Raw genomic sequence first — 16,043 nt, 5'->3', positions numbered from 1 at the left:
ATTACAGAATGTTACAGCTCTTGGAGGCAACTCTCCAAGAAATTAAGGCCCTAAAATGTATAGTAACACTATCACATTGATAAAATATCTAGTATTGAATCCCACTGGACAGAAAAAATACTGACTGGAGCACAAGGAGAAGATGTGATCACTATTATGTCAGGGTATGAAGCAGCTAGAGTTGTTGCCAGCAGGTCTGGAAAGAAAACAATAGAAAAGCTTCACTTGGAATGTGGCTTGGAACAACAGATCAACACTGTCTGCTCCCACTCTCAGGGCCACCACCCTGCCTCGAGCAGCAAAACACTCTCCTGGCCATACTCAGCAATGTGCCTAATGGAGCCATCTCTGCTTATTCAGGACACTGCGAAACGGCTCTACAAAACTGAGCAGCAACCTTATTTGCTGATAACCCTCTCTCCTAAAGCACCAGTTCCATGTTTCTGTTTCACCTTATCTCCCCCCTGTTTTGATTCTCTCATGAAAAAATAATATTTCCGTGCTTCTCTTCCTTGGTTATGACATAAGTAAGTCAAACTCTTTCATAAAACCCGTAAAGCCAAGATTCCACTTCCACCTCCCGATATCTAACAGCCATCCAGAAACAACAGTAAGCATTTCAAGGTTGTTATAAATCCACAAAAAGGAACCCGACCTTTGGTTTACCCCTGTGAAATGTTGTCCTGCTCTTACAAAAATATTTTATGTCCCCAAAACTTCACCATAACCTATTAATTTACTTTGCATTCTCCCACTTTGAGGCCAATATTCTCAGAAATCTGAAGTGGTCTCCTGCATCATATCTGATTTATCTTCTACCCCAAGGCAAGGTGACCCCACCTCCTCACCCCCCCAAATTCATCAGCTTACACGTGCAGTGCTTCCATGTAGTGTAGAGGGGAATTCCTCCCTGACTCTCACTGCATTCAGGTTATGGCCCTATCATTATTTTAGCACGTGTAGCTACACAATTTATTACTGGTCACAAAATTATTCCTCTCATTTTCAAATCCAGCCATGCTATTTGACTCTATGACCTCCCGTGGCAGCGGATTCCAGAGACAATTCTTCGCCTTTGCCAAGGCTGTAACAGAATGTTTAATGTTGAAGGATGAAAACACATTATCCCATCTTTGATGTTTAAAGAGAGAGCAGAGACCTCAAGACCTTTCTGCATATTATACAGTGTAACACATTTGTATGCTCTCTGCAGAGCTGGCATGCCTTATTCAAGGTCAGTTCTGCTCCACACTCTGGTCCAGCAACCTCCCTCCTAAGTTTTCAACTTTCTGTTATATACCAAGCTGCTGAATTGTAAAATAAAGGCTAAAACGAATGAACACTCAAGTGACAAATAGAAGAAATCCTATGCTTCGTACTGCTGTTGTGCTTCTCCAAAAATGTATACCCTATAGCACCCTTCATTCAAAGACCTCAAAGAATTGCTGCAAAGGTGAGCAACTGCCCCGGTACCAAGAGATCTCTGAAACACATGCACACTCCCAGAAGATGGGGTAAGAAGTTATTTTCCTGATATTAGTGCAGACACAATGGTGCAAATTAATTATATTTGTCAGGAGAATCAGGCTTACAGAAACTGAGGTGTGGATAAGAATTGATTTGGCCAACAGTCACAGAGCTAGTTAGCAGCACAGTGAAGAAAACAGTAGATGTCTCCTGACTTTCAGTCCTTTCTCACTAGTTGCTGGGCAGTACTGCTGCTGTTCCCATAATAATCGTACTACATGCTTAACAAATTGTGTGAATGCTAGTGAAAGGCAAGTTAGACTAAGGATGCTCTTCAGGCCCCAAACAGCCCTTCTTCTGTAAGGCTTTATCAAGCTCAACAAGCTAAGTCTGGATCATCAGCCACTTGTAAGACGCAGAAAAAAAGTAAGACTCCAGGTCTCTTCATGATACTGTTTGGGCTTGTCAAGGGACAGGTGTTCACACACAAGTTTGGTGAGACTTCGGGATCTTATTATGGCTTCCAATGTGGCAAAAGGTTTCATAATTATTACTTCATATTGTGAATTCTAACCAGATTTCATCAAAAAGGAGCTTTTTTTTTTTTTTTGAGAAAACTATGTTCATTCTAAAGACACTAAGAAAAAGAGCACTGTCGTTCTGCTTTGTCCTGACTGAAATGCTGTAGACATTATTTCCTTCAATAAATAAATAAATAAATGTAGTTCTCCATCAAATGACGACAACTGTGTCTGTCATTTCCCCTGTTCATGAGTGACATTTCATGATTAGTATTTCAAAAATCTCTTGACTCCTAAAATCAGAGTGTACTGAAACCAACTTTGCACCTGGTCCTCAAGCCTCAGCAGCCAAAGTTCAGCGATGGAGATCTCTGTCCTCGTCAGGGCAGACTGCTCCCCACCTCAGTCCTCTGCTGCTTTTTCCTTCTTCTCAGGTGGCTGAAAGAACAAAACCAGCCACCAGACTTCTGCTCAGGGAAAGCCTGTGTTAGGAGGCAGAATGACTTCCCAGGCACAGCCTCGAGAGGCCCCAGGTTCTGTTTCCACCTCTGCTGTTTCACTTTCCCCTTTGGTGCAATACTAACAACAGCCTTGCAAAGTGGTTTAAGATTGGTGTTGAAAATCCAACCATTATCTCATGGAATATGATAATTCGGATCTGCCATTCCTGCTGACTTCATGTTTGGCTTGAAAAGTGCATGCCAGGCTTAGCTTGCCTACTGATCTTGTTGCTGGAATTTTTTTCTTTCAGAGGGGTGAACAGAGACAATGGGAACTCAGTACCAATCTTAGTGATAAAACATACACTGCCACATTATAATATTACATTACATATACATCCACACACTAATATACATTCACACAAACTCTGTCACACCAGTTCTTTAGCATTCCTTGTTGTATGTAAATGTAAGTCATTATAATCCCCATACAAAATTAATTACAGTCAGAAATTCCCACATTCCTATTTTCAGAGGGTTAACAGATATTCTTTTAATTTGGCTTTACCATCATTTCAAAATAAAAGCTCCTTGCCTAACGTTTATGAGGGCTCTAAGCTTAATTGCATTCATCTTTATCAATTCTTGAAACTGGCTGATATATTTAAATGAGCTAAAATAAAAAGGGTTGCGGCAACTGAAGTCTCTTCAATAAACTGAAGAAAAATTTCCAAAAGACTATGGAAGCAATAGTGACCAAAGCTGTAAAGAAGAAGGATTTTAAAACTAATAAGTTGCCAAGTGGATCCTTTTCTTAATTAGTCTTCCTTTCAAAGAATTAGTGAGTAAAAGACTTAAAGAAGATGAAGTGAAATTTGAGTGTTACCCACAGTCTATAAATAAGACTTGAATTAGTCTTTCATTTGGCCTATGATAATTCTATTATTTCTCCTTCCATATTCTAATTTCTTTGTCTTCCTTCCCTACATTTCTTCACCATCAGGAGATATGACATTGATTAGTGGAGGAGACTTTGAACATTTTTCAACCTATAAAAGCACCTGAGGTACATTGCTATTCTTCTCCACTTAGGGTCTTTGGTGTTTGGTTTTGTTTTCTTTTCACTGATAAATGTTTATATCTGGGCTAGACTTGGTAATGGTAGTGAGAGGTACTGTCTTCAGCTCTCAGCTCTGCTGCAAACGTCCTCAGCAGCCTTAGGAGGTTGCAGCCAGGGACAACAGTGGAGGTGGCTTTTCTCCTTAGGTCTGGTCCCTTTTCTGTGACTGAATTCCCAGCCAGCAGTGTGATGGAGAGGTGGGAATACTGGGAATGCTTCCCACTCTGCCTTCCCTGTTTACTTTATAAACTCATAAGATTATAAATTCTGTTTCTAAAGAGTAGGTTTTTTTGTTTGTTTGTTTTTCTTTCTCTGCAGGCAATGTTGCTCTTTTATCTACTGTTATGAGTAGTATTGAAGCAGTGATCACTAGTGAGCTTCCTCTCCACACATGGCACTTCACAGCCTGGTGCATGGGTCCAAATGGACAGCGCAACTCTGACCCACACCACATGCAGGTGGTGTCTTAGGCCATGACAAGAAGCAACAATTTAGAATAAATGCAAAATTTCTGACCCTCAGAGCACTCATTGTTTCAGACTTTTCTTTCAAGTGAGACCTGGACTGGAGCTGAGCTGGAACTAGAGGGTCCAGATTCACAGGTCTTTATTAATCCATTCCTTGGAGGCCAGGAGCTAACATCTACTTTATCGAAGAATTTTGTATTGCTGTTTTCTGCCACACAGCATGGTTGATAGCTCTGCCTGTGAAATTTATTTGATGCCATAGAAACAGGTGATGTAAAAAATAGCTTTGATTTAAATTTGTGACAAACTCACAGAAGAGCTATGATTCTCTAATGGTTGGAACGAGGAGATGCAAACTATGGCAGATCAAGGCAGATTCTTATTTTGACAGAAGCAATGACTCACTGGGTGACCATGGACAAGTCGTTCAATTTTCTTGTACTTTAGTCAACAAAACTATAAAATTATTAAAAGTCAAAAAACAAAAAGTCCCCAGATTTTACTGAAAAACAAATCCTTCCTCTGAGCTCAGTTGGTGAATAAATGACAAAAACAACAAGACGAAACATGGGTGTAACCCACAGCTTTGCCAAATATACCACAAAAATATGGAGAGGGTACAGAGGAAGAGAAGACAGAGGGAAAAAAAGATCAGCAAGAACACTGAAATGCCTCAAAGCACATGAAATCATATTAACAGCAACAACTTCAACAAAAGAGAGTATAGATGCCCGCAGGGTGGTGAGTAGGAGGGTGTATTCCAAAGCAAAATAGCAATCAAATGATCTAATGTGCTTTTCATCACAAGCAGCCTTTAAGACTAGATAGTTATTGTCTCACCCTTTCACAGGGTACACTATGACAAGTATTTAAATGTGTCTGGAAACAACACCAATCAGACTTCAGTACGGTTAATGAAGGCTGGTTTGTCCAATACTGTTGTAGGCAGAAGCATGGATGCCTAAAGGCACTGCTGCCTACCAGTGATGTTCTCCTATTTTAATTTGCACAGTGACACCTGCCTTGCCAGGGCCACATGCAGAAGCCAGAAGGGTTTAGGCACCATGCATGCTGCAGGAGTCTGAAGGACCTGCACCACGTGGCAGGGCAAACAGGCTACCTTGTGTGCTCTTTGGAGTCCCCTGTGCATTCAAGAGGTATAGCATGCTGCACAGCATGCTGCAACAGGTGCACCCTTTGGAAACCCTACAACATGCTGGCGTCTGGCTTTCTTGGTCATCTTTGTAGCTGGGGTCTCAGGCCCTTTTGGGCCTGGCTGCTGCAGAGTATCCTCAGATCTTTTCTGGGACGAGACAGTGTGAAAAAAGTGACACCTCCTGAAACATCAGCATCTGTGTTGCCTGGCTGAGGTTTTTACAGAGCGAGGTTGCAGCAGAAGGTGCTGTTGCTTTATACTGCTCTTCAGAAAGAAAGCAGGATGACGCTTTAGTGCTGGCTACAGCATCCAAGTGGCTGTAAGAGAGAAAGAACATGAAACACAGAGGAAAACAATGAACAGCGGAAAAGTCAGAGTTAGGCCTGCAGCAGAAGAGAGGCTACAAAGGTATCTTCAAAGGCTTTTCTGGGGAAAAAAAGAAAAAAATAGTAGCAGACAACATACATATTAATGAACCAGAAACAATATTGAAAAACAACCTATTATCCTTTCTCAGATCAAAAGAACATGAAGATTAACACCTCAGACATCAGACCTCTGTGACAGGGAGAGAGTGGGCTTAGCAACAAGTCTGCTTCCCCCAGCCTTCCTCTGTTCTTGTGACCCAGATCAGGCAAAGAGGGTTCACTGCGAGGAGCTATAAATTGGGCCTTCAAGCCCAGCAGCTGCACAGTGGAAGCTTAAAAAAAAAAAAAAAAAAAAAAAAAAGGCATTAAAACTGAGCAAAGACTCAGTAAAATCTGGACAGGCATGGAGAGAAAGTGAAGAAGAAAATTATCTGGGCTACAATGCAAAGACAAGATTTACTGTCTTGCCTTGTTTGAGGGGAGTGCTGAAGCACTCAGGGAAAGATGTGGCATTAATTTGCACACCCCTCTCTGAACTGCCCAAAGGCTTCCCAGTGGCCATCCAATCTCCTCTCCCCTCCTCCCACACCCCAGCCTTCTTCTCCTACAAGACCATGAGGCTCCCCGGCTTTCCAGGAGAAAGGGAGTCCTACAGTGTTCTTCCCTGAAAAGGCATCTTCATCTGAAAACCAAGGACATTCTCTGCTGGGGATTGCATACACTTGCAATGGGAATGGCTCAATGATCTGATAATGCTTTTCTATATTTAATCTCTTTGATAAGCAAAATAGCAATCTGACCAAAAAGGAATTTTCTCTTATTAGTTTTCCTCAGCACAAACTGTTGTTCAGGGATGCCTGCCTGGTGCACAAAACCACTTCAGCATGATAAGGGCATTTACGATAATGAAATGAAAGCCACCCCAGAGGTGGCTAGTGTAAAGGAAAGGTACCTCTAACAATGACAATGGGGAGATACACATTCATTCTCTGTCAGAGACTTCATAACAAAAATTCCTTTTTCAACACACCTATCTGCTATTAGCAGCTCACACTTATCAGGGGAGTTGAATTTCAGATCAGGTTCTTTCTGATTTTTGCACTCATATTCATACATGCACTGACGATGAAAAAGGATCAAAATACAAAATCAGAAGCCAGCACATTTTTCATAGTTACTTTGATGCTTCATAAATTATGTGATCCAAAAAAAAAAAATATTAATAATAATTAATAAAAAATAAAAAAAAGAAGGAAACAATTTGGTTTTGCCACAGATGTGACGGAACCAGATTTCAGCCCTTCTGAGATCAGCAGAAGTTTTGGATTTTCACTTGATTTCACAAGAAAGATTCATTAGATAAGAGTTAGCTATGTGTTTTTTACTACAGCCTTTTTCCTGAATCTAGCCATTTCAAAAATGATCCAGACTTTTCTCAGCTGTGACAGGACAAGAGCCACAAGACACAAGGTGGAACATGAGAAATTCCTGTAAGATTTAAGGAAAAAGCTTTTCAAAATGGAAGTGGATAGCCACTGGCAAAATTGACCAGAGACACTGTAGGACCTCCACCCTCTGAGAAATTCAAAATTTGGCTGGGCACACCCCTGAGCAACCTGCTCTATATGGAAGTGCTTTGAGCAGGGTATTGGACTAGACGGACTCTGGAGGTCCCTTTCAGCCTATTCTGTGAATCTACATATGGGAAGCACAGTAATTTACTACATAACTGCAGTACGTAGATTGGATCTTTGACCCTGCTAATCTTTAGATGCTAAAGAAAACAGTGTTAAACATTAAGAATAAAGCCAAACTCAGAGTTTATGAATATTGAAATTAGAACCATTTACAGGAAGAGAGAGATTTTGGTGCAAAAAGCTGTTTTGCATAGTAAAAAATGCCGTTGCTAACAAGCTTATGATTTAAGCAGTCTTTCATTTTTTACTGAAAGTTTGCATGGGTGGTTTGAAACCCACTCCAATCTTGTCTTTCTACAGCAACAATAAGATCACAGAAAACTTTGTTTTAAAATCAAGAAAGTAGACCAAGTTCTGGGTTGACTTATACCTTCTGCAACTTCAGTAACAATTAAATTTCACAAATAGCAAGGTAGGACAGGACCTGCTCTGGAGCTCTTCATAGCTGTAAAGCTTTGTGCTCTTCATACTGCGTGGGAATTTTTGCAAGAACAGGATGATAACTGATATTTCTAATGCTAGATTTGAAATATCAAGAATATTTCTCATGGGGTATTTTTGTATTCCTATTTCCAATTTTCCAATTCTCCAACTTTTCTTACCTTCTCTTTCCATATATTCTGTCTCTGCCTCACTCCTAAGAAAAAGAAGGTAAGTAGGAAAGATGTAGAAACTTGCATTTCTGTGTGGGTGAGAGGAATTAACAAACCAGTTTTCAAATTTCCATTCCTGCGACAAACAGGACTGTTCTAGTTTTATACACATAATCTGCAGGTCCTGATTTCCTGTCTTTCTTGTAGCAGTAAGTAGGTTTCAGATGGCTATGGAAAGCCACTTAAACCACTGAAGTTTTTATGGGTTAACCCATCATAAATTACTATTTATTCAATTATGAATAATGCCAAGCAAAAATATATAGCAACTGTGTAACTGTATGATGGAAAATAATGAATAAAAGGTTTAAGCAAATGAGTCAAAACACATCATTGTTTCCTAAAGTCTGAGACATATCCCCTTGTGGGGTATGAAGAACTAACAATGGGTCACAGAAGATGAATACATTAAAATGGGCGTGTATTTACAACATATGGTAGTTTAGCAGGAGAAGCAAAACTGTGTTACTTTAAGTGCAGCAGAACTTAATTTTCAAAAGTTTGGGAAACGATCTAGATGCAGCATGTTCCTACCAGCCCATGACACAGGGAAGCTGTTTTTATAAGAGTTTCAGGCAATTTTTGCATGTGATGGGGGCTTCCATGATCATTGAATAATAGGACAAAAATGTGACCACACTCAGCTGACCCAATATGTAGTTAAGTTCTGAGCTACTTGCCAACTGCTATGAAAAAGAAAGAGGTTTAAAAGATATGTGGTAGGGATGAAGTCTTAACATACTAAATTGAATGGAAATTCTTCCTGGACTTCAGCACGTCCATCACCTAAGTGGTACAGCTCACCAAAAAAGTCTAACTGCTATTCTTCCATCTCTTTGGCTATGGTTTCACAATGGGCTCAGAGGTTAAATGAGTTGGCCATTGGTGCCCATTCATGAAACTCAACAGCTCTGAAATACTTTCATAAAGGCTGCATTCAAACAGGAGCTTAGACCCACTAGGGAATAACTGTGTTTATCCCGTTCTTCTGGAAAACAGCATTACTTTTCAATGCAAGTTATATTTCTGTATAAAATATGTTGCATCCTCCTGACATCAGTCAGGAGTCAAAGTTTTTAGCTGTCTCCTTAAGATGGATTTTTAAGAGCACCCATCCACAAATCAAAGCTTCTATCTAGACAGTAATCAAAGCTTCTACCTAGACAGCTAAAAAAAAAAAGGTCAGGCTTTCAACTGAGCTAAGAACACAGGGCAAAATTTTCTCACAAATAAGCTGCAACTCTAACAAGAAAATTGTTGGGGAAAGAGTTCTTCTGAAAACGTGGCCCCACTTGTGGGTATCAATGCTAGAAATTCTGGCTCTGTAGTGACATAGTAAGAACATTGTCTCTTTTGCCTCCAATCCCTCAGCCTTCTGCTTTGACTACCAAAGAGATTATTGTCTTGAACTTTAAGGAATTAAAGTTAAAATATGCTTGCATACATACCAAATCTTTCTCAGATATGTCTAGTCAGTTACACACAACAAACACTTCTTTCCTCCTACTATCACCAGAAGAGACACACAACAAACACTTCTTTCCTCCTACTATCACCAGAAGAGATGTCTGTATTCTTTGTTTTACACCTGAGTTTAATTTTCAAAGCTCCTAAGCTGTTTGTGGTCTAGGAAATATCAAAGACAAATTGTGTCCCCAGTTATAGGGGACACATTTATTTTGAAAGAGATGCCCTTCAATTCATAGCTGAATTTGGTCAAACAGCAGTTCTCAAAATGTGTTCCATTGGCTGTTAGCTGTCTGTGGGGATCTGTCACATGGTCCACGTTTTGTTGTTTTCTTCCTAGCTATGAAATACTTTACTAAAAGTTAACTTCCAATTAGTAGAGAAATACATCACTTAAGTCAGGTATTGGACTAAGATTGAGAAGGCTTGAGTTTTGTTCTTCACCTCCGCTTTGTCTAGCTTATTTTTCTCTGCTTACCTTCTACAACTGTTTAGTAAATATTTTGCTAGTTGAAAAAAAAAAAAAAGAAACTTCTGGCAGCACAGATTTATCAAGGGTAACTAATGCCTGACCAACCCAGTTGGTTTCTATGACAAAATTATTGGATCTGTGGAAAAAACAGTAAGGAGTAGATGTCGTTTACCATGATTTAAGCAAGGCTTTAAGCACTATCTCCTACAGTATGCTTGTACCCAAGTTGAAGTGTCACAGACTGGATGGGTGGGCAACTACATGAGTAAAAAGCAATTGGATGTTCAGGCTCAGAAGGTCATGATTAATGGATCATACCTGGGTGCCTGTGGCAAATGTAGTATAGGGGTCTACAGTGAGACCTGGCTTGTTTAATATCGTTATGATTGACCTGGAGGAGGTGATGGGCTGCCCTCTTGCCATGTTTGCAGATAGCACTGATTTGAGGGGACCACACTTGAGGGCAGAGATGCCATCCAGAGGGACTCAGACAGGCTGGAGGAAGAGGCCAACAGGAACTCCATGAAATTCAGCAGGGGTGACTGAAGTGAACAGCCCCTTAACACTGACCCCAGCCCTGGGAAGGAAGAGCCCTGCCAGCACACAGGCTGGGGCCAGCCTGCCTGGGGAGCAGCTCTGAGGAAAGGCCCCACGGCCCTGCTGGGTAGTGAGCAGAGCATGAGCAGCAGAGGCACCCATAAGCTTCTCAGGCTCTATCAGAGGGGGCAAGGCCTGTAGCTTGCAGGAAGGGGTCATCTCCCTTTTCTTAGCATTCATTAGACTGCGTCTAGAATATTACACTCTATTCTAGGACCCCCAGTACAATAAATTTGTTGATAGACTGGCACAGGTTCAGCAGAGGGCCACCAAGATGGCTGGGGCCTGGAGCACCTGCCCTGTGAGGGGAGGCTGAGGGAGGCAGGCTGGTTAAGCCTGGGGAAGGGATGGCTTCTGGGGTCCTAAGAGCAGCCTGCTTGTCCCTACAGGAAGGTGATTGAGAAAACGGTGCCAGGCTCTTCAGCAATGGGAGAATGAGAGACAGGAGACGTAAGTGGAAGCAAGAGAAGTTCAGGCTGCATATAAGGAAAACCCTCTTGCCCATGAGGCAGGGCCCACTCTCCCAGTCAGGCAGTGGGGCAGGCTGCCTGAGAGACTGTGCAGTCTCCATCCTCAGGGACCTTTCAGCTCTCAACAAGGCAAAGCCCTAAGCAGCCTGGTCTGAGCTCAGAGCTGACCATGCTTTGATCAGGAGGTTGGAGATCTCCAGAGGTAACTTCCAAACCAAATTATTCTGTGATTGCACAATTTCTAGTGAGCACTGAATCAGATCCTCTGCCAAGGACTCGCACTGACTGTGTGCTCTTGTCCTCCCTAGAGCTCCCATGTTCCAGCCTGTGACTCCAGGAAAAGAAATCCTGGTGTACTTCCCAGGTTACATTGGACTTACAGTGCACTCTGTGAACTATGTCTCATTCAGCTCCTTTCACTACACATGCACTGAACATGTGAGCAGGTCACAAACAGTAGGTCCAAAACACCTGACAACACTGTCCTGGACAGGGTCAATAGAGAATTTAATCTGCCACTTACACCTGCACCCCTGCCATCACTCTGCAGGGTATTGAGCGAAGTAGCTCTAAATCCTTCTCAAGAGAGCTGTTGCATGTTATTATTACGCTGAAATATAATAAAGTGCTTAAATAGTCACTGTGGCAAAAAGCAAGAGAGATCTATGGAGAAAAAAAAAAAAAAAGATTTTTAGCCATGTATCTGGGAGCCATGCTCACTTTCACGAGAGCTGTTAGCCAGATGAAGCAGGCACCCTCTCAGGATGTGGAGGTTCACATCAGATGTGGAAGGAAACTTTTGCCTACTGTGTTCCGGGCACAATGATATTAGGAAAGAGCCTTTTACCCCTTTAAAAGTCTAGTTTGTGCTTCCTGTCCCTGTGCTACGGTCACATAATGAGCTGGGGTCACCATTCAAATAATAGTCATGTATATACACAATGTGCCACACACCAGTTGCTAGGTAAAAAGCACTGCCTGCTCTGAAAACCTTGCAAATCCCAGCTCTTTATTTCCTTTACTTTTCCTCCATGCTTCAAAATGAACATTTTTGTTTTGGATGAAATGGAATGTATGTTTGCATTTTGCACTAAATAAATGTTTTCAGATTTCCATTTTGGCAAGAAAAACAAAAAATGAAGTTCCATTTGGTTTGACTCTAACTTATTTTTTCTCCCTCTTTTTTAAGTTAGGCACTCTAGCTGAAAAAAAAAAAAAAAAAAAAAAAAAAAAAAAAAACAACAATTATTCTCACAGCCGTAGTCACACGTTTTCCAGGCAGTGCCTGAAATGTTTCCTTTCAGATCTTTGCAAGCAGTTTATAGGTTGTCAATTCGCTGCTGCTTCAAGAACAAGAGACGGCAGTTCTTCCAAGTGAACAGCTTCGATGACTTTCCTGACTGATGCAAATGTGTTACGCTGTTGACAAAAACTAACTATGAAAGTTGACTGGGCTATTGCTGTTTGCAGTAACTGGTATTTTCCCTGAAAATTCTCCTCCCACCCATCAAATGGAGCATGCTATTTTATCAAGTCAGTTTGTAATAATCTTTTTGTACCTCTTATCTTTTATTTAGACAAATAAGAACTAATACATTTTCAGGAAGTATAATTTGTCACTTTAATGGCTAGAAACAATTCCCTGAGGAGAGGCCAGGCATTGAATGCATATGGAGGCCAGAATATCTCATACCAATAAAACTGACCTTTTTAGCCCAAACTGAAACACGAAGAGAAGGTAGCATGGAGAATTTTGGCTATATCTCTGTGTCTATATTTCAGCTATTTGCAGCTGAGAAGAAACAGGGAATACAGCAATTTTATTACCGTGAATATTGTCAATACCTATAGCACACAACCACTGATGTGGCTCCTGCCCTGAAGAACTTGCAATATAAATTAATACATGACAAAATATGTGAAAAGATGCAGCAGATGACAGAGGCCAAAATCTCAAACCATACAAACTGCAGTCAAAATCCTGCCGAGGTAGGCAAAGCATCCAAAAGGTAGGCAAGCATCCAAGTTTATGGATCCAAGTGCTGAACCAGCTCCTTAAAATATATGAAAATATGCACACACATTAATAAGAAGCTAATGATAGCAATTTTGTTACTGTAGGTTAGCTGCTAGAGGTAGTGCTTACAGGCTTCAGGAGGAAGCTAATCTGGTATATACTATGACACTGTCTTTAAAAACGGTTTTCAACCTCATCAAAATTACAAGAAAAAAAAAAGTAAATTACTTATTATAACTACTAATCCACATAGATTAACAGCCACCAATCAGTTTCAGAGGGATGAATGGATTTTCATTACACAGGCACACACACAGAATAGACAGCAGGATATTGGGGCTCAGTTAAATATTGTTAAAAGATCAAAATAAAATTAAAATATTTTTATTTCATATTTATATTTTTAATTGACAGGAAAATGGAAAGAAGACATTGAAATACCATGTTAATATCTGTACTATCTCCACTGGCCACTCAAAGATTTGCTTCTGATTTTAAGGTTTCTCAGCTCAAGAAGATGTAGATTTTCTTGGCAACAGCTGCTGTGTAAAATATTCTGAGATAGAATTTTTTATCATAATTAATAATAGATGAAAATTTCTGCGTTTTTGATGTTCTAAACTCTATGCTGTTTGATTTACGATGTCTTTAGAGTTGTTTTTCTAGTAATTCTATTCCTCTTTCTGTTGGTATAAGGCTGGTCGTCTCTTTTATTTCCCTAGTGGAGTTGGTACAGTACTCTTTTCTTCCTTTCTCGCCTTCTTTTTCTGTAAATATATTTCATAAAGTTCCCCTTTCTTCCTTAATGAGACTGATCCCTATGCTCTGTAAGTTTGTTGCTGCAGATTTTTTTTTTCTTTTCTCTCCCCAACCCCCCCCCCCCCTTTTTTTTTTTAACTCTGCAGAGGGTAGTAATAAAACCTCGGTGCAGGCTATTGCAGCTAGGAGCATGTTCTGTGTGTGCTCTTGTAGAGCTAGCTATATTCTCTATAATGAATGTTTTAAACTGAATGGTGACTGAAGAGGCATAGTCTTGTTTGGGGGTTGAGTTTTTTGTCTTGCATTGTGATTTTTTTCATTTGGTGTTGGGGTTTTAGGGAAGCGTGTCTTGCAAAACGTACTGGATAATGCCCCATAATTGCTGGTTTATGAGAAGTTCGATACATGTGCATATAGGCTGTTATTATTGCATCAGCACTCCCGCTCTTGTGATAATAGAGGGCCATATGTCATAGCTGGGACATTTGTGACAGCTGTAGTTAAACCTGCCAAAGAGTTTCCTAAGAAACCCCTTGTTTTCTGCCATTCGAAACTTTTTTCAGCATTTCACCCGCAGAGTGCAAATTTTCCAGGAAATATTTATACCACAAAAGGAAAGTTTTTGGATAAGCTCGGCCAGATATAAATACAAATTCCATCATTTGTAAATACAACAGAGTCCAAAGAAAAGGACTCTTGCATGCTGGGATCCCACCTGACAAGCAGAGATTCCTTCCTGCTTCTTGGCTTGACCACGTGAGAGTAAAACAAAACAAAAATCTACCATGAAGTCATTAAGAGTCTTTTTTCAAATCTTCCATTCATCAGGCTGTGAAATGAGAGTCAGGAACACCCTCCGTGGAAGAAATTAGCTCCAGCAGAAACTTAAGATACTTGCTGAGGTTGTGAGGTACTGACTTACTACAAACAATATGGAACAAAAACTAGCACCAAAACCAGATGCAGGTGAGCTGTTTCTCAGCTCACTTGTGACAGGCTGGGCAGGGTGGGTTCCCACAAGGCTCCTTGTCAGTCCAGAGAGACCACACAGTGCCCACAAGCCATCTCCGTCCTCCCTTCATTCTCCCTCCATCCTCTCTCTGTCTTCCCTCCACGCTCTGCCAGCCAACAGGCTGTGCTCAGGACAAGCTGTCTTTATGCACTACTGGCATAGCCAGTAGTGTGTTTGCTTGGGGGAACAGTGGGGAGGCAAATATCGGGTGGCTTTCCACAGCGCTTAGGGTATAATAAAGTACAAGTTAATGGCCTGAATTAGTTCCCCCCTAGAGGGGGAAATTGCTCCTAGGAGAAGAGCCAGCACAAGGCCTAATGCACCATTTAGGTCTGATTTCAGTCCAGGTTTGTGGTCTCCAAGGGTGAGCAAGGCTCTTGCTGGTCTGGGTGAATTTCACAGCCCAAACCAGGGCCAGGAGAGCAAGTAGTGAGGTTCAGGGGTGCAGGTTTGTGCTCAGAGGCTGCCTGCAGTTGACATAGACAGGAACAGTTGTGTGGGGTGGGATTACACCGCTGCTCAGGTGGGCAGCTTTCACTCATGCTTTGCAACTTCATGGGGCCTCCTGCCTGCCTCCTTAGGAGCATTTGATCCCTGTCTGAGTTTTCTGTGCTGCTCTGAGCAACAAAGACAAGTTTGCTTATCCCTGGTGTCAGGGCCGCAGGGGAGGGCTGCGCATGACTTCTCCTGGCACACAGGGTAGGAAGGAAACAGCCGTCCAAGAGGCAGGAGCCTTCGTTTACTGAGTGGGATCCTGGCATGTGATAGTTCTTTTCTCTGGAGTCCCTTGTATTTATAAATGATGGAACTTGTATTTATAAACAAACAAACAAACAAACAAAAAAGCAAATCAGCTCCAAACAAAAATAATACATACCCTCTCTGGCTCTTTGTCAGTGTTATTACAACATGAGAGCCAGTAAAATTTCACCAGAGAAGCCACTGCTTTCAAGTAAAAAGCAGCAGTAAGAAATCCCGTCTGTTCTCCTACACCGCCTGCTCCCCTGCTTCAGTGCCGTGCAAGTTTAAAAGGCCACTTCCATTCCTGCCTTGCAATACCATTTAAGTAGCATTTGTGCAGCATGACTGTCAACTACCTCCTAAACATCTACAGCAACACAGTTGTTTGGGTAGCTGGTTCTCAATATATATCCTTGTGGAAGTATAAGCTTGCCACTTATATTATTCAGTTTCTGTGGGAGGTGGTTTGTTGTTGTTGTTGTTGTTCAGTAAAATCTATATATTTGCCTATATTGCAATATGCCATATGGGTGTGCTCATGGTAGTGTGGCTTTTCTACTGTCTGCATTTTTATTTGTAACACTGCACTTTCCATAAAAGATTTTGGCAAAGGCAATGG

The sequence above is a fragment of the Cygnus olor genome, chromosome 1 (assembly GCF_009769625.2).
Source record: "Cygnus olor isolate bCygOlo1 chromosome 1, bCygOlo1.pri.v2, whole genome shotgun sequence".
NCBI lineage: Eukaryota > Metazoa > Chordata > Aves > Anseriformes > Anatidae > Cygnus > Cygnus olor.
This window is presented reverse-complemented; position numbering follows the sequence as displayed.